At 38.4% G+C, this 19,869-nt stretch overlaps 1 protein-coding gene across 3 annotated transcripts in view; it reads left to right on the top strand.

Moving 5' to 3' along the window:
- Positions 1-1,200: 1,200 nt before the first annotated feature.
- The window catches only part of trps1 (trichorhinophalangeal syndrome I), a 154,505-nt gene continuing 135,836 nt past the window's right edge, over positions 1,201-19,869 (top strand). The window contains exon 1 of one of the 3 annotated variants that reach the window (XM_042506122.1): positions 1,201-1,600. The gene's annotated coding sequence lies outside the window, so the exon portion shown is untranslated. Of the gene's footprint in view, positions 1,601-1,754; positions 2,084-19,869 lie in introns of those variants that run through there. The other 2 variants (XM_042506123.1, XM_042506124.1) reach the window with 2 other exon arrangements.

Below are 19,869 nucleotides of genomic sequence, written 5' to 3'. Positions count from 1 at the left end.
CACTGGGTACTTAAACTTGCCATACTTCAAGTACACCTGATTATACTTACTTTTACAGTTACATTTTCAGTGCAGGACTTTTACTTTTAATAGCATTTTCACTTTGTGGTATTCATACTTTTACTAAAGTAAAGTGGAGTAAAGGAATACTTTCTCCACTATTGTAGTCAAGTAGTTGATTTGGTTTAATAACTTTAAATAAGGGATGCAAAATGTGTCACCTGTCAGTGTTCTTGGATTTGGAGGTGTAGTGGAGTTCGTTTAATATTAATTGTATAAATAAGTGTTATATATTTATAGTCAGTGTATTTCTAAAGTCTATATATAGTCTATATAATGTCTATATATAACATTTATCACTTTATGAATTTGCCAAATGTTCTCAATTTTATTTATTTTTGGTTGGTTTAATAACCAACCAAAATAACCATTTAACCATTAAACCATTTTGAGACCTGGATTGACATCAGCAAGCATTCAAACTTCTGATTTGATTTCTTTCAAAAACAAGTAGGAAAAATCAGCAATTTGGCAAGAAATGTCCTGTAAAATGCAAGAGAACTGTAAAAGATGAAAAAAAGAGATTATTAAAAAAATATCCAAAAAAGGGGAAACTGTCCACAAAACTATAGCTCTAATTATTATAACATAATGAGAACTATGTTACAGAAAGAGTATCTATTTAAATTTTTTTTCTTGCACTTTTTTTTTTTTGGGGGGGGGGGGGGGGGGGGGGGGGGGGGGGGGCGTTGGTTGTCTTTGTTCGTTTGTTTGTGTTTTTGTAGTTGTTTTTTCTTTCTTTATATTTTTCTCTCTTCATTTCACAGATGATTTCCTGTTAATCTGCTCATTGCATTTTTTTCATGTTTTTTAATAAAATCAAGCTAATTTGCTCAGGTTTTAAGGACTTAATAAAGGTGATACAGTGTCCCTTTAAGAATCAGTGCTCTTGATTTTTAGTAGTTTGTGTGGTTTAATAACTGTTTAGGTAAGTGATACAGAGTGTGTCACTTTAAGAGTCAATGTTCTTGATTCTGGAGGAGTAGTTGATTTGCTTTAGCATTGACTGTGTAAATAAGTGAGATTACAGTGTGTGTCACTTTAAGAGTCAGTCTTCGGGTGGCTTCTTGATATTAATAGAGCTGCTGTGTCTTCCTCCTCTGACGTAATGCCCACAGCGTACAGAGAGACAGGCAGAGAGGTCCTGTCACAGCAAAGCGATAACACTAGTCTGAACAAAAAAGAAAATATAACAGATAACGAGCTGCTCTGCTTTGGTTTGCTGTGGCCAGCACACCCGGGCTCTGGGGCGGCTGAATAACAAAACTATAAGATCGGAATATTGCAACACCAGAGAGCAATCTCACTAATCAGTCGGTGTTAGTTGAATGTGTTGCCGTGAAGCCTTAACTATCTCTCTCTCCCTCTCAGACCAAAGAAAAAAGAGACAGCCAAGACACTGTCACCCCGTCCGACATCATCAACAAACAAAAACCCCACAAAGAGACGAAGCAGCCAGCCAGCCAGCCAGCCAGCCACCATCTTAACAGGCTGCTGAAAGAGACACACACTGAGAGAAAATGCTTATTTTGATCAACAGGTAAGCAGCACCCAAAAGAAACAACACAAATGCACACACAGCCCTCTCTACTAGTTGGTGCAGTGGCATTGTAAACGAGGGGGGGGGGGGGATATGCATCCGCGATTTGGAGTTTTAGATGGCGAAATGCATGCTCTCGGACACATTCTTTTTCGTGTTTAAAAGGAAGCCGGGCTATGAATGGTGCGTTTAGGAGACAAAATATTGCTCTGTTAGCCGTTAGTAGTTTTACGACGGGCAGCAGTCGGTTTGCGTCTTATGTAACTAACGGCCTGAGCAGCGTCGGTAAGGAAAGAGGGATCTGCTGAATGAGAGAGGAGGAAAAGAGCAGCGCCGCTTTGAATTCACATGGCAATTTACATTTAGGTTAGGACACCCAAACGCTACACAAATACAAATTGGGGGGCTACTGGGGACTGCTTTGATTTAAGACTGAGTTTGAAGCCACCACCAAGGGGACGTGGAGTAGTCGCCTCAAAGTAGGTTTGTGTTTTTTTGTTAAGTTTTGTTGTCTTGTGTTTTTTTTTTTTTTTTTTGTGGTGGGGGAGCATTAATTTACGATAAGCGGCATCCTGAGTTGACTTGCTAGAAGCCGGTGAGCTAGCTTATTTCCTCACTTGCACTCGTGTGGCTACTACTTTTTTCGCCTGTTTTCATTGATAACTTTTTTCATCACTATTCCGAACTTGATACTCAAGTTCAGATTTCTTGTTGCTCCGAATGACGCACGAAAAGAGGGAAAGAGGTTCACTGCTGAAAGGTACTCGTTTATCGAGGCTAAAGAGTGTTGAAGTAGTGACAGTCCGGATCAAAGAGATTGTGTTTGTCAAGTGGTTTACAGCCGATATGGCGCTGTTTTTGCACCTCTTTCATTGTTAGGAGGCTCGCGAGCGCATGGTGGATGTGTCGTAAAAGATCCCCACGCATCCTTTCCTATCAGCTTTTATAGTTATAAGGCAAAATATGGCGCTTTTATGTATTTGTAGTTGTTGTTGAACTTTTTATAAGTGATGCCGGGAAGTTGCATTTCCACTCAACTTTTTTAAAAAAAAGCCCCCCCCCCCCTCCTGTCGTAAGAAACTGTGATGTTCCTTTGAGATAAGGGAGCTGGGTAGGCATGACAACTCTGTGGGGAGAGCAGAGTATGTGAAGCCAGTACAATGAGGCACACACTGCAAGGAAGCTTTTTACATAGTCCTTCACAGTTCTTCAATTCTGGCCCCTAAAGAACTGCTTATGTGTGGACCGACTTTTATTCAACAGATAACCTCAGTCATTTTTTTTTTTTTAAAGCAGAGCAGGCCTGCGAGACTTTTATTCTGACCCCGCATTTGTTTGCAGACTTTTTGAAAAGTTTGTATTTTGTTAATTAATTTATTCAATGGATAACCTTGAAAAGTTGCATAGGTTTTGCTGGCGATTTCTGTAGTTCTTTATATATAGAGCATGTCCTTTCACGGCTTTTCAATGTCAAGCAGATGTTTTGATAGAATGCTACACTAGCTTAAAAAGAAAAAAAAACACTTTAAAATTTAAGTTTTAAATTGTTCATCTTAAACTCCATTAAAGTTCTGGCTGCCAGTATTATCTGCAAAGTTACTAAAGTTTTCTGACAACTTTTGGAAGTTTTTACTCTCGGCTACAGCTGGAGGGAAAAGTTACACACGCATCTTTTTAAGTGAAGGGATCACTGGAGGAAACTGATTTATGAAACTTTAAAGTTTTAGTTTGTTTCGCAGCAAGCAGCATGCTAACACAAATCTAATTTTGAGGATGTAAATGCTGAATATTTGTTTAGATTTTTTTCAGCACTTAACTTATTGCATGGTGGATAGTCAGCTATGTAAACCGCATGTCTTCTGTAAAATTAAGGATTATCACAAATGGTTGTTTTTATACTTTTTAAAAAAAAAAAATCAAAAGTTACAAAAATGTTATCAAAGTTGAGCAAAAAGTTTTGTACAAGAGGCTCAGAGTTAAAGTTTTATATCCTGCAAACTTCTGCGATGTGTAACTTTTTCAACCAGCGTTTTAACAATTGTAATGCATAATGGTGACATATTTTCTTAATAGTTCCACAAATTCTTATTGTTATAATCAAGTTTCTCTAATGCTTTAAAACATTTTTTTTGCAACCTGAGACAGACGATTTTGATCCGGTAGTTTTGACACTCATAATGGCATCTCAAGCTGCTTTAATATATCAGGATCAAGTGCTTTAAACTGACATCAACTTTTAATTTAGTTGGAAATTTTTCCCAGACTCTGCTTTGCTTTCCTGTCATGTCCATGTTGCCCGTTCATGTTTTCCTCTCGGATTCAACACACACCAGCCTTGTGCGTAGCTGCTCTTAACTTTAAATAGTCGTGAGTCCAAATAATTTGCTCTTATATGTAGTGATGAGTCTTTGTTAAACTTTTTCAAACATTCAACAAGTTGTTTTTTTTTTTTTAAGAGAATTAAAAACATGTGATCTAGCGATGGATCAATCTATAACTTTTAACATTTTTCCCTCTTTCCAGACACTGGATATTATTGTATCTTACAGCCTTGTTCGTAGCTGCTATTAAACGTCAAAACAGTTGACGACTTCCTAAAGAGAACCTCTGCTTGTAAAACTCTTTCCCGTATGTGTGTGTGAGACGGAGCGGGAGAGAGCAGCACACATTCACGTGTGTGTGTGTGTGTGTGTGTGTGTGTGTGTTTGTGTGTGCGTGCGCGCCGTGGAGACAGCCATGGCTTACTCATATGGCTGCAATATGTGAAGTCTCTGCGGTGGAACTGGGAAGAGAGAAAGTTTTGAGAGAGAGAGACAGAAACAGAGAGAGAGAGAGAGAACACATGGAGTGAGGGAAGTCAGAAATGTCCTGTTCAACTAGCTGGAATGTATCTCCTGTGTTTTATTGATGGTTTTTTGATGTTCTGTAAGACATGAGGAACAACTGTAGTGATTTTGTGGGCTGCCATGCATTTGTCTTTGGTCGTCTTTAAGCAGTACTGTGTTACCAGGGAAAAAAGGCCGAGGAGAGATGGAGTATAAAAGGACTTTTTTTTTAACCCAGTCCAAACGACTTTTTCTGGTGAAAAGTGTGTGATTTCATTGGACATGGGACTGATTTTTACTGCCTCAAAGCATCATGGTCGTATTTAAAAAGAAAGAGACAAATGTTTCTTATGCAACAGTCAAAAAGTCCTAATGATAGTCATCATAATTGGTAATTATCAAGGAAGTAACATGCTTTATTTATTTACTTTTTTTGGAAGAAATGCAAAATGTCAGTGCATTTTTAAGCTTAAGTTATTTGCAATTTTAAATTAAAGGATAACAGCTCCAAAAAAAATAGGAGGCAAAGTTTATCAGACATTTTTTCAAATAGTGGGTCAAGACCTGGAGGAGCTGAGAAAACCTGACGGGACTGTGAATATGACCAAAAAAAAAAAAAAACATACATCGACAAGAAGTATGTTTAAAGTTTAAAGGAGTTTTCAAAGTTTCTAAAACTTATGTCAAACTTGTACTTTACTTTTTCTTCATGAAAAGTTGAAGTTTTGGGCGAGGTGAGTGTTATTTGCCTTACATTACCTGCTAAAATCTGGCATTATAGTAAGGAGAATGTAACCCAGTCGCTTGCCTCTTGGTCTGGACTGACACGTGTCCTTTCTCGGAGGGATGTGTCCTCACAGGTGTAGATTTCAGTGAGGATGCACGGAACTTGTCCCCCTCATTATTAGAAAATGTAGCAGAGGACTTTTATTTAGACAAAAGACATTTCCATCATAAATGGATGTAAAAAAGGCACAAATTGGTGCATAGAAATTCACCAGAATGCAAGAAAATGAAGTGTTTGATGCTCAAAATTTTCTGGACATGGACCTCCTAACCCCTCCTTTCAGACAAAACAAAATCTACGCACTTTGTACCTTGTTGCAGCTTCTTATAATGCAATCAGTCCTTTGCATAATGCATTTAGTTAATCGTGGCTTATTGTTGCTGCTCTGTAAACAGCTATTCTGTGGGCACATTAACATGCTAGCAAATAATTTCACCCACAGACCCGATGCCAATCACAGATGAGTGTATGAAAGTGAAAAACCCTGATTTTAGGGGGTTAACAGCCCTCTGAGCTAAATATCTTGTATTGTTAAGACATTTCGGGAATTAATTTTTTTTTTTTATTGCGCAACTGTTTAAAAACTTTGATTTCACTGTTTTACTTCTAAGTTTTACTTATGGCTTTTTCTTTTGTGTATTTTGATGGTCTATGGAAAGTTTTGCTCAAATAATATAGCACAGGCCCTTGTAGGTGACATTTACCTAGCATCTCTATATCTCACCATTAAGCTCCTGTGATTATAAAACCTGCATTCAGACAATTTTAGCAATAAAGCAGCTCTTATAGTGTTTAAACATAACAACATCAGGGTGTCAAGGGACACAATGTTTTTTCCTTAAGGTTTTTAAGTATTTGTCTCGATGTGGACTCACAACTCCAATTTATTTCTAATTTCTGATCCCACTATCTTAACTCTCACTGTTTCCAATAAGCAGGAAAAGATAGCATCTATTAGAGCAATCAGCCGTTATCCATCTCAACCCTGCCTGCAGTTCAGATAAAGGAAAACATCCATTTGTCACGGATAGTTTATTTAAAGAAAAAACCTTTTTGCAAGGCTTCTGGCTCTCTTGGCTCATAGCTCTGTGGCTCGCACTTCTACATTACCCAGTCTCTTGTTTTGCTCATATCTCAAGGACACAATTGTTTTGAACTTATTTAACTGTCTGGTCGCATTGTTCTGGCTCTTTCATTGCTTTATTTTAGCCGCTTGTAACGTGGGTGATACAGGGATTTGAGCTCATTCTCCTGTTGCAGTTACTGGAAGTCACTCTGGAAAAGAGTGTCTGCTAAATGCCCAAGATGTCATCCCCACTCTCTGTCTGTGGTTAGTACAGCCTTGTTTAGGCTTGAGTTTGTCTCTAATGTCTTTGGTCTTATTTTAGACTTTTAAGTCTTGTCTTTTAGACGGCCTGCTTCAGATAACGAGCACATGGTCTTGGTTTAGGGTGAAATGATTCCCTTTTTTTCCCTCCTACGTTTTGTAGGGGTTTTTTTTTTTTGAGGAGGGACAGACAAATCCTAAATATGGGACAATTTTTCCTCCTTTGATCCGAGAGAGTAAATAATCCCTCTGTCACGATACAGTGGAGACTGATAAAGTGGTGGTTGAGCGCATTTAGGCACCAGTAGAAGGTGATGAGACTATCCTTTTACCAGAAGGTTGTATGTTAGCCTACAGCACCTGCTCGCTCTTTGTAACGTAGTGTCTAGGAGTGTCGGATAAATCTCTGAAACATACAGGAGATGACATTGGTCGTAACTAGACATGTAATGTATTCTGTGGTACCAGGAAGGCTTTTTAATCGACACAACTTTGGCTCTCAAGCCAGTTAACGAAAGCTCACTTGTGTGAGAAACCTGCTGGCCCGTTATGTGATGTGTTATGAGTTGCGAGTTCTGACTGCTTTGACTCAGCAGTGTGCTGAACACGCTCATACTTCCTGTGCGCCCAGACGTTCTGCTATCAATCACTGTTCATATGAGTTTTTTTTTTTTTTTTCACCTTCTGTAAAACACAGCGGATGATTTGTTCTAGGGCTGTGTTTAATTAACTTTCAAATAAATCAAGCAATTGAAAATGAGTCCATGTTCATTTGCTCAATCATGAGCAAATTGACTGCGGTTTCTAATATGAGAATATTATTGTATGGAAAGATTTTCTCACATTTACAGCACAGTGGTAGTTTTTTCTGTGCATTCCATATGTTGGTTAAATTCAACTTTGTGCTGTAGTCATACTGCCATAAGTTATCCCGAAAGTTGTGTGGTTGACTTTTAGCTTTCTCCAAGTTACAGGCATTGCTGTATGGAAAGATTTTGTCACAATTACTACAGAGCAGTAGTTTTACTGTACGTTCTATATGTTGGACATATTCAACTGCTGTAATCATACTGCCACAAGTTACGTGCCAAAAGTTGTGTGCTTGCCTTTAGCTTCTTTCTCCCAGCTACAGGTATTGTTGTACGGAAAGATTTTGTCATGTATACTAGCTACACTGCGGTAGTTTTTCTGTATGTTGCATATGTTGGAGTGTGTGCTTGCCTTCAGCTTCCACCTTTCTCCAAGCTACAGGTGTCGTCTCAGGTTTGAAGAGAAAAGAATAAAAAAGAGCTCAGGTTTTTATTATGAGAGTATTGATCAGGGTACCCCACCATTATGAAAAAAATTTCACAATCACATTTTCCTTGCCTGGAAAAGTCATGTTCTTTTGTAAAAATCACTGAAAGTTTTGGAAAAGTCATGGATTTTGTGTGTGTGTGTGTGTGTGTGTGTGTGTGTGTGTGTGTGTGTGTGTGTAATGAAACTGTTACAGCAGTCTTCCATGAATAACCTTACATGTTATCATGACCAATTTTTAAAGACTGGAAAAGGTTGCTGTCTATTTTTCATATAAAAATTAACATTTTGAGCAGAGTGTACCATGTAGTTCTGTTCATAATATTCGTTGTGACTGGTCATTAAATTTGTTTATGGGTCCTTGAATAGTCATGGAAAACCTTTGAAATTTTGTCTATGAAAATATGTGTGAGCCCTGATTGTTGTGTGGAAAGATTTTGTCACATTTACAACACAGCGATTGCTTTTCTGTACTTTCTATATGTTGGACAAATTTGACTGTGTGCTGTAATCATAGTGCCATAAGTCACACACGTCAAAGTTGTGGGTCCCGTCTGTTTGGAGGGACAAGAGTTAAAATGAGATCGGATGTTTATTGACAGAATGTTATTAGGAGAAAAATGTAGCTTTCCTGTACACAGTTGTCAGTGACTTGGTCTTGTGTTTGGTCGTAGAAGTCTGATCAGATTTAATGAGGAAAAAATGTGTTTTAAATGTTGGTGTCACACAGATCATGATCAGAAAAGTTTGGAGGCCTTGAGATATTACTAATAACTATGTGAAAGTTTTATTAATTAAGACTGTAAATTTAGACCGGCAGCCTATTCACACAGATGGAAAACTTAAAAAGCAAGTTTGATTTACATCGCTCACCTGCTCTTGTTGTTCTAATAGTCAATAAAACCTTTCCTCTTAATGGCTTCACATTTGAAAATGGTGGCCCACATTAAAAGTCTAATTACAATAACTTGTAAAGATAAATATTGAGCCAAAACCCGCAGGGGAAAAAAAAATCATAAAATGGGAATCAATTTTGCAATTGAGTTGAATTATGGGGAAATTGCCCTTTTTAAATTTTTAATCCTTCCATAATGAATTTCAGCGAGATCCAATACTGCTTTTTTTGCCTCATAGCAACAGTGTTTTATGAGGTTGTGGTTTGTGGAGTGGACCAAATTTATTTGCAGCTGTCACATCAGGAACTCATGTCCAAAGGTTCATTTATCATTTTTTATTTTTTTTTTTGGACATTTTGGATTATGTCCTATAATTAATACTCACATGTCAGAGTGTGAACAGTAGCCAGCATGTTTTGTTTTATTTGCTTAGATTTCTGTTACAATAGTCCTGGTGGTGTCAGAATACATTTGGACAAAAAAAGGATATTAGAGCTTCAGAAAAAATCCAATTGCTGTCATTTTCAGTGTAAAAGAACAACTCAAAATTACTTAGAAAAGAGTCAAGAGCGAGGAAAACCGTCACACTAAACTTGCAGCTTGAATCTGATTTTGTCAGACATTATTTTATTTTTGTGTGGAAGTGTTTAGCTATCAAGCCTACGTACTGTATCATGTAGAGCTTTGCATGTTGTCAATTACCACAGGGACAACAACAGGGGGATCTGGAAGTCTGTGTCAGGACATTATTCCCGTAAAGGCCTCCTACAAACTTTGCCACACATGCTTATTTATACTTAGGAGGTTGTAACAGCGTTTGAAATTAGTTTTAACACCTTTAATGTTTGTTTGAGTAATTAAAAAGACTGTTAAGATACATGTGGCATTCATTTCAAAGTGACTGCGAGATGTAAACCAGCAGTACGGTAATATCTCAAAATAATTCTGGCGTTCTTTTTCTAAGAGGTCAGAACAGAAATTATGGTTTTCTAAATGCAACTAGTACATTCAAAATGCACTCGAGGAACACAAATGTATAGTTACTGTGTTTCTGTGGTATTTCAGACAGTATAGGGGATACAGAGGGGATTATACAGAGTGATTGCGACATGCTCCACAAGCTGTAAAAATGCATTCAAACTACATTATACATTTTGTATACTGTGCTCAAGTGTTCCCGTGAGCACGGCTCCATCTGTAATTTCTTACAATTTTCACCCAACAGACAGACAGTGAAAATTATCTACGGAAAAAGTGACAGTGGCATAAGTGGCCTGAATTTGAATATGATTTATGTTGTAAGCTTCTTTGTGTTGAGGCTGAAAAGGCTGCGGCAACACGCAGATGGAGAGAGCCATTTTCCTCAAGTACTGTATGCTTAATTCAGCGAGACTTTTCTCAAGTTGAAGTGTGTTTTTTTTTTTTTTTTTACATCGAGGAAGCGAGTTAGATAAAAGTTGTCTCACTCCAAAGTGAGGGCACAGTCGATTGATTCCGAATGAAAGAAAGTCATTTGATTTTGTGCACGTAGGAAAATTGCCCAGAGCGTATCAACACGTCCACCTGTTGTTTTGTAGAAGTATATTCCACATTTGCAGCTTTCATATTTGTATTTCACCAACAAGTTATAATGTGTACAACAGATGAGGGCCTGTATTTCATATCACCTTTTCGTCAGAGGTTTTTGCAGGATCACTTGTGCAGTATTTTTGATTAAGATGTCTGTTCTCAGGTGATTTCAAGCCTCTGTTGTTTGATATATTTCCTTAATATGGTAAATGTTCCTGCTGTATATCAGCATTGCACAACGTCTCATGTTTACTCTGCAGAGAGCAATCATCTCTAGACAGTTCAGCATTGTTGATAGATGGCTATCAGTTATTATAACAGTTTTTTTGCATTTATCTCCCTTTGCTGAGGTCAAATCTGTTTCATCCGCTGCTCGGTTCTGATCGAATTGACTCGCTGATTATTTATTTCTGTACTAAAAGTGAACTGTCTGTAATGTCAACAGTCAAACCAGGAATCTGCACACACACACTTAGATTTCTTAGCTGACAAATATGTTGCTTTCTTCTGTTTCACTTTTTCCTTTGTCTTTGCAAGTGCCTCTCTTCTTTACTCTAAATCTCTTATTCTTACTGTAACACAAGTAAAGACAGTCACATGTGCTCCATCGCATTTTAACCTTTGTCAAAATACTCGTTTGATTTGTTCAGAGATTGCAATTAAGTTTCACTTTGAGTGTAAATGCACTCTGACATTTGCCATTGTGATCTTTCTCAGTCACAATAATATTTGTTTCCACGATTTGATGCGACAGTCTTTTCTGTGGCAAACATGCTTTTTCCCCCAGCGTGTGTCCTATAGTCTTATAGCATTATCACTAGCTACTTTTTTCTTTATTTGGATCCCCATTAGCTGCCATAAAGGTATTGGCTTTTCTTCTGGGGATCCACACACACGAAAACAAGACATATAACACATATAAAAAGTCTCAATGTGAATGTGCTCAAGATAAGGAAAAGTCAATTGAAAAATTTAACATCACAACACATTAAATTGTATTAGACACATAAGACTATGACCAATATTTTTGCATAGATGGGTGTGTTTCTGTTTCTGTGTGTGTGTGTGTGTGTGTGTGTGTGTGTGTGTGTGTGTGTGATGGTGTGAAATATGAAGCGATTTGTTTCATTTCTAAAGTTGCACTTGCAGCCTTTTTATAACTACATACGTGCAGAGAAAGGGGACTCATTTTTGCCGCTTTTAAATCTTTTGGGCTCTCTCTTGCCACTGCTCTCTTTTGCACACAGTCACACACACACACACACACACACACACACACACACACACACACACACACACATCATGCACGTACAGCCCCATTAGTATTGTAGTCTGGGATCTGGCTAAAACATCTGGTGGCTGAGTAACTTTTCAAAGTGGTCTTTGTCCTCACTCTGTGTGCATGTGTCTGTCAGTGTGAGCATGTGTGCGCGCGTGTTTGTCTGTCTGTGCAATAAGGGGCAGACTTTTTATGGCGTCCCGTCAAATTAAAACTATGATTTAAACGACTAACATCCATGCTCTTTTTTCATTAAAGCAAATAGCCACACCAGCCTCTGCAGATTTGCTGCGCGTGCTTCTGGCTGTGTGGACTGTTTGGACTCTGTCTGTTTGGACTGCAGAGACAAAAACATTAAAATAAAGATTAAGCATGGGTCTAGTAATTCATGAATGACCAGTCTGGCCTGTTTTGTTATTTTATTCATCTAACCCTGCTCCGTAGCAGAGAGACAGCAGGAGGAAAGCACAGGGAGAAATGACACCCTTCCAACTTGCCTCTGGTCCAGCTTGACATTTCTGCCCAAATCTGACAGAAGCGGTGAAATGCGGTTAGATACAGCTAACTGACTCACCTGTTCTCCACAGGATGGGGCTGGGCTTGTGTTCTCTGATTCTGTTCAATAATCCTGCCGTAGCAGCTTTGGGCTTTAGAGAGGGTACATCCCTGCAGACAGTTTGAGCTGATGCCCTCAGGGCTTCACTTCAAACCACATCAACTTTGAAAGGAGCAGGGATTCATCTTCTCTTACAGCAGTTAAAGAGTGCTTAATCAGCATATTTAAAGGTGTAGCATCTTGTCCCGGCACAAAAACTTTAGTTTAATGTGTGTGTCTTATGGGATACTTTGGGAAATGAAATGGTTGACTTTAGGCAGGGAGCCCCAACCTATTGGCTCTGGTAGATTTTTTTTTCTCATATGAACTTCAGTGGCACTTAATCTGCAGTACAGTGGGGTTGTTTGGTTGGCTATGCAGCACTATTGAATGGTTTTGAATAGAGATCAAATGATAAGTAAGGGACATTTACGCATTTAACCCCTGTAAGTGGCCTTGCATTCACGTGACAATGGCGTTTGGGGGCCTGGAAAAGAAAACTTTGGAAACTGGGTTCCGAGTATAATCTCTTGCAAATGCAACTCCTTCTGTCGCCATGTAAACTGGCAATCTGCGGATCCAGTGAGAATGCGTTTTGCGCATGCATGCGGTGTTCCTCTGTGGTGTGTCATTACAAGGTTACGCCACCAACTACTGGCCGAGCATGCATACTACAGAATTTTCTGTTGTTTTTGCAGATGTTATCATATGAATGCAATGGGTTTTTTTTTTAAACACAAAGGAAAGCCTTTTTTTAGTAGGGCCATTCTCGTCTAAACGTGGCCGTAGAGATGGTCAGTCCTGTGTTGAGCAGCAGTGATTGGATTAGCTCTTTAGCCAGTCATTTGGGATTATGTACTGTTAGGACTATTGTTTTACAAAAAAAGGGTATTTTGTGGTTTTGTGTTTTTTTTATAATTGTTAACTGAAGTGATATTTGACTTCTGAAGACTTATTTGATTCCCTTATTTGATTCTCACATGATTTACCACTGAGTCGTGTATATTTACCATATCGAGAAGTTAAGAATACTTTAGGTATTTATGCAGGAAAATCAAAGTAAAATAGACTCGAGTTCTTTGAAGGAACAAAGTTTGTGAACATACCAGCTATGGTTGAAGCAGCATACCATGAATCTGTGGTTTGAAAATGAACAGTTAGCATACTCTGTCGGCTACATTCGCTTCTCTATGATATTAAAAAAAATTCACTTGGGCGGAGAATATTTTCATCACTTTAAGGGTAATCGAAACCGATGATAATAAAAACAATTGCGTAATGCCGTAAAACTATATTTTCTGATAAGCCTCGTAACTGTAAAAACCTTTAACCATTGCTGCCAAAAACGAACATAACTAAAATTGGGTTGGTCAGAGAGCCATAATGTTGGTTTTGGTCACTTTTTTTTTTTTAGAGTAATTGCATAAAGAGGCTGTGCTCAGCTAGATCTTCACTATTTTGCCTAGAATGATAACCTCCTCTGGATTCATCTTTGGGTCCTCACCAGCATTTGAAGAATACAGTGATTCATGAAATTTGTTATCATCAGCGCATTCCTTTTTTGTGGATAAATAATTTTTATAGTCATGTTTAGAAAATTAACTCCTTAAAAGGGAGAATGCTGGTAGTGTTAACAAAAGCCAGTGTTCAATAGTCCAGCATATCCCTCTAAAGGATCTGATAAGTGATATTTATAAAGGTCAGCATGTTTTGTTTCATTTTATTTTAGTTTTTTTTATTTGTCTCATGAAAAAGTCTACTTGCTGAGAGGTGTGCATGTGTAACAGTGTGTTTTTGAAGTGTCTGCTGTGTGTGTGATCAAGTGGATGCATGGATAGATGGATGATGGAGGGAGGGAGGTGGGTCTTTTTTGAAATGGAAATGAAGGGGGTGCACATCTGGGGGTCTTTGAGACTTTTGTGGAGAGGAGAGGAGAAGGTGGGTGTCAGAGGCCCACAGTCAGAGGTGTGTGTGTGGGGGCGGGGGCAGCAGGGGGCAGGGGCTAAGTGAGAATGGATCAAGAAGAGGGAAGAGGGAAAGAGTAGTTTTTCATCTTTGGGGAGGAAGGAGGCAGGAGAGGAAGAAGACGGGATAAAGAGAGGTGTCCATGGTCAGTGTTGGGATGTGGAATGCACTGTAAAATCTTAAAAGTTGATCTCATTTAAAATAATCTTGGAAATTGATCAGTTTGAAAAAGAAAAGTAGATTTGACTATAAATCTTAATTGACGTTTACTTTGTAGCTTCATTTTCTTGATTTTGTGAAATTGTTGCAACTTAAAAATGACAAGTGAAATTACCCTGTTCTTTCTACATTTTAGTAACTTCAGCAAACCAAGTTAGTTTGATTTAACTCACTCAAGACAAACAGGATTTGGGAATAAAGAAGTTAGGAGATCTGTGAGTAAAACTTAAGTAGATTGATTTAATCAAACTTGTCATTTTTAAGTTGCAACAACTTCACAAAATGAATATAACTAAATTCCATGTAAATATAAAGATTAGATAAAAAGTAAATGTTAGTTTAAGACTACGTTATATTTATTTAAAGGCTCAAGTGTTCCTGTTTTTGTTTTTTGTTTGTTTTTTTTTTTTTTTAAGTGAAATCAACTTGCCAGATTTTACAGTGTGGGGAGAGATGGATGGATGGAGGGAGAAAGGAAGAGACACAAAGGATGAGGAAAGTTCATATACTAGGCTGTGACAGACATAAGTAGAGCAGGAAAAGGAAACGCTTAGAACAATAAGGTGGAAGTAAGAAAAGAAGGAAATGAAGGATGGATGGACAGAACTTATTTGCATAGAGAGAGGAGTGGGAGGAGAAAAGGCGGGGAGAGAAACGGGGGCAAAAGATCACTTGCCATAGTCGAAAACTTTACGGCTGACAGTTAAATTTACCTCGGGCCTGTGTGTGTGTGAGTGTGTGTGTGTTGGGGTTGGTGGAAAAGCACAGTGGGGGGCACGGCGTTTGTTCTGCGACATGGCTTTTGGGCTTTTTAGTGCTTCACACACACAAGCCGTTGTCTTTTCTTTAGTGGCTGATTTCACCTAGCTGTGAGAATCTCTCTCTTTCAGCTTCTAACCTTTTCTCCCTCTCAGACGAGTCAGTGAGTTAAATGATTAGATTACAGAGAAGTCAGTTAAGTGTCTGAAGAGCATTGGTTGGGAGGAGGTTTTAGAAACCAGGGCAGATGACATGCCTTGACAGATCGGCTGTAACTTTTGTGATCTCTTCACACGGCCACTCCCTCTGCTGTCTTGTGTTCTTTCATTTTTTTTAAAAAAAAATTAAACTTTATTTAATTCCCTTAATTTATATTTGAAAAGATCTTTTATACTATGTTTAAATATTTCCCACAATTTAACATCTTTAGTTGTATTTTTTTTCATGGCTTTTTTAAGATCTATTCATAAATCTCTGTGCTTTAAGCATTGAGTGTTTAATTTCCAGAAACCTCTGTTGCAGGAGGTTCCAGATGAAAGCGAAGTCTTCACCAAAAGGTGATCAGAGATGCCATTAATAATGGTTGTGTGATTGTTTACGACGTGAGGACACAAACATTCTACCTGTTGGTGTTTTGCTTCTGCAGTCAAACCTAGTGAAAGCAATTCCTGTAGGGTCAACAGGCCTACAAAACATAATGATTGTTTTGCTTCATTTCATAGATGCTTACCACCTGGTTTTAATTTAAATGCTGTGGTGCTGCAACAGTGTTAAAATCACCACATGAAACAATTTTTTATCCAACCTATTCATAATTTACTGACTCGTTCAAATAACTGTCTTTTTTCATGAGTCAGGAGCAGTATACACACTTATTATACAGTATTTTTTGCCTTGATAAAAACAATCAAGCATTAGCAATCTTCCTGGTATTATGTCTCTTCTCATTATTGTTGTTTTAACATCCTATTTTTTAAAACATATGCACACACCTTATTCTTTCAGTCACTTGGGCATCTACAACTTTCAGACCCCTGTGAAATACAAGAGATGTGTGCTTTCCAATACTTGAGGTGCACTTTATGCATCTTTACCAGATTTAAATAAAACCTCAGGGGATGTGTCTGTTATGAGATAAGATAAAGGAAGTGCTCCTCATGTTTTTGTTTTTCAAATAATAAAAAAATCTATTCAGGATTAGTTTGGCAAGGTGTGAAGTAGGGGGATGCTGTGGCTTTATCTCGCTCGGTACTTAAAGCAGCTTTAAAATTGGAGTCATGTCTTGAAGGATAAGATAAAACAAGTGCTTCTTGTTTTGTTTTTCGGGATGTTTTCCAGTAATATTGCACCACAGGCCCACAACTTCACTCAGACCTTACATGTGGGGTTATGAAGCAAAGTGTTGAGAGGATGTGCGAAAGTCTCTCCTGAATAATACTGAAGGATGAGGCAGCTTTGACTGCATTCAGTTTTAAAGATGAAAATGGAAGAGAAGAGAGGGAAGAGAAGAAAAACAGCATGTGGAGTGAGAAGTTACAGATCTGAGCAGATGAGTGAGCAGCAGCGGTTGATAAAGTGAAGTTTGGGGCACCACAGTTTAATCTCTAGAATAACTGCAATTGAGCAACCAGGGCTCAATGCTAATGTTTGTCTTTTTTCACTTGCCCAGTCTGTGTTTATTTATTTATTTATTTTGCGGTTTTTATGTAACAACAAATACTTAAGTTAATAGTAATTTTTTGTGGCGCGTTCAGACGTCTTTACAAATGTTCAAACCTTTGAATCCTGTGCAAAATGGTTTGCATTTTTTTTTTTTTGGAAACATGGGAAAAAAGGGAATGAGCAACATGTCAAGAAATGCCCCAAAATGCAAGAAATTAGTAGATTTTTATTTTAATGGAAGGGAAAAATGTCCAAAAATCAGTGCTTACAATTAGCGTATTTATATCTTAAAATGTATTTTTACAGAATTATTATTTTTAAGCACTTTTTTCAGGTCATTTCTTTTCTTTTTCACTTTTTGTTTTAAACATTTGGGCAGATTTTTAATAAATTTTTACTTCTTACTTTTTTTTAGCTAGTTTTTGGGTCATTTCTTCTTAAGTTATTTGTTGCTTTCCTCCCATTGTTTTGAAATAAATCAAGCCAATTTTCTCAGGTTTCAAAGGGCCCACATCCTCTAACACTACCCGACTTAACTCCTGTTTCCAGGATAATCAAAATGCTCGCTTCTGATTCAGTTCTTAAACTTTGTTTTTGCCTGCCGCCATTTTCTGTTGAGTGCCAAATTGGCACTGTGCATGTGCAACTCCAAACAGAGATTTGATGGATGCGAGATGGTTCACTCCTTCGCTATTTCCATTATCAGCTCTCACATAACAAGGTGTTTATGATACAGTAGGAGTTATTTATTATTTTGTGTGGTAATTATTTGCTACCGATATCAGACTCACATGTATTGGCCAAGTATGTGTGTATATACAAGGAATTTGCCATTGCCAGTAGACCAGTGCTGTGCACTCAGCTCTCCAGCAGACGAGTATGCCTTTCTGTGTGTGTGTTTTTTTGTGTGTGTGTGTGTGTGTGTGTGTGTATCACATTTGACGTCACAGACTGTGGTAGAACAAGTAAACAGTAAAAAGCAACATGGATGGAGGCTTGTGAAAAATTTATAATGGTTACTTTCAGAGGGACAGCATTTATTGGTGGCCCGTCATTGCAAGGGACTGAAATTAGCATGTTAACCCAGGTCCTCTGTTTCCATCAATGCTGATCAGAGTGAAAGGCAATACAAACCCATGACTACTGCAAGGTCATTTCACAGGTTATAAATGACAATTGTCACTTTTTCTATTACATTAAACAGCTAGATGTTAGCAGGTGTTAGCTGTTTTTTTGTGAGGTGGAAAAGCAGCTGTAGATGTAAGATATGTGGACAGTATATACAGTGTATACAACATGCAACTTTGGTTTGTGGAATGATATGGCTCAGTGGTATTAAGTCAGGTTCTCAGTCTCTGCAAACATTCTTTACAGCGGTCCATAAAAGTGGAGGATGTTTTGGTTTTCAGATTTACAGAAGAATCACATCAGAGGAAAGTAGATACCTCTTAACCACTACAAGTATCTTTGATTTAGAATTATTAAAGAATGTTTTCACTGCTGTGAAAATTCTCCATTAAAGAAATTACTGTGACTCAGTGTGATAGTATGATTGTTTTTGGCTTTGATTTTTGATTAAATTCCAGTTTTTGAATGGAGTCCAGCCCCGCATTGACATCACCGAGGCCCTGAAACCTCCCAGTCTTGCTTCCCGGTAGTGTTCAACAGGGAAACGCTGCTTCACTTGGCCAGCGTGCAGATAGAAGGGCTCTGGAAAGGAATATAAAGTCAACATTGTGGGTTGAAAATGTTCCGTTGTGTGTCCATACGTGTGTGTGTGCGCACGTCTTAAGTTTGTCCAGACATTTTTCCCGTCGGGCCGGCCGCTTGCAGGAAACGTCCGATCCTCCAGGAGTGGAAAGTGTGTGTGTGTGCACACGCACGTGTGTGTGTGTGTGTGTGTGTGTGTGTGTGTGTGTGTGTGTGTGTGTGTGTGTGTGTGTGTGTGTGTGTGTGTGTGTGTGTGTGTGCGCATGAGAAGAGCTGTGTTGAGAGTGTGTGTGGCAGTATTGCATGGTCTAGTGTATCAGCGCGTTTCTGTCTGTGGATGTTCGTGTGTGTGTGACTGACGTAATGTTTGAGCTTACCCAGACAGAGACAAACCAAACCCTGACACACACACACACACACATACAGGGGTGTGTGCATGTGTACGTGTGTGTTTAAAATAATCAGATATGCTTGGCAGACTTGCGCCGGCTGGTGAGATGTATGTGTGTAATTTGTGTGTTTCTGGCAGAGCTGTAGTTTGTTTTCCGTATTTTGGGGGGGAAAGACAGCTCGGCGAGCGTCAACAATCAACATGTTGATTTATGCAGCTACTAGTTCCTTCCATTACGCCTACAACCAACACTGAAGCAGAGTTTGTTCTCCATTATTTTTGATGTATGAGAGTCTTAGCTGTGGAGAGCAAGGTCAAAATCAACAGTCCCCTGTTGATTTATGCAGCTCCCTGTTTCCTGCTACTATCGTACATCAAGGCGGGACCATTAGCACCGTCCACGCAGGCAAATGCGGATACTGTCTTGCCTGTGGTTGGTGAATTTGACTTCTCTTCCAGCCACAGCAGTAGTTAACCAATCTAAAAAAAAAACAACAAAAAAACCCCACCTTAAATTTCTGAATGTAGCAGCTACTTTGGCCAGCAGACAAAAAACTCTTTCACAAACTTAAGATCTTTGATAGATCCTTTTGTCATTTTTTTGGTTCCGTTTGTGCAGTTTATTTTAGTAAATAAATAACAGCTTTAATTTAGAGGTGCACTTACTTTAATTATCTCATTTTCAATATGACGACAACCACAGTTTCAATTCCCCTTTTCAGAGTTCTAGATGGTAAACAGTAAAATGTGGAAGGGCTAGTATGAGCTGTTATTGAAGTTTTTGATCTAAATGATATTCATCAGCAGGTTCTGTTCAGTGTCGTTTTACTGGGTGAATCTTTTTTGCCTTGCAGTCTAAGGTGCACACCATGTAATCACAATGTCATTGCACATCCTACCAGGAGACCTTTGTTACATTTAAATCCTCCATGCTCTCTCTCCGTCAAACATGATATTCTAGTCACAATACAATATTATTGCAATTTGAA

The sequence above is a fragment of the Plectropomus leopardus genome, chromosome 18 (assembly GCF_008729295.1).
Source record: "Plectropomus leopardus isolate mb chromosome 18, YSFRI_Pleo_2.0, whole genome shotgun sequence".
Taxonomy (NCBI): Eukaryota; Metazoa; Chordata; class Actinopteri; order Perciformes; family Serranidae; genus Plectropomus; species Plectropomus leopardus.
Note: the sequence above shows the minus strand (reverse complement) of the source record. Positions and strands in the feature narration are given on the sequence as shown.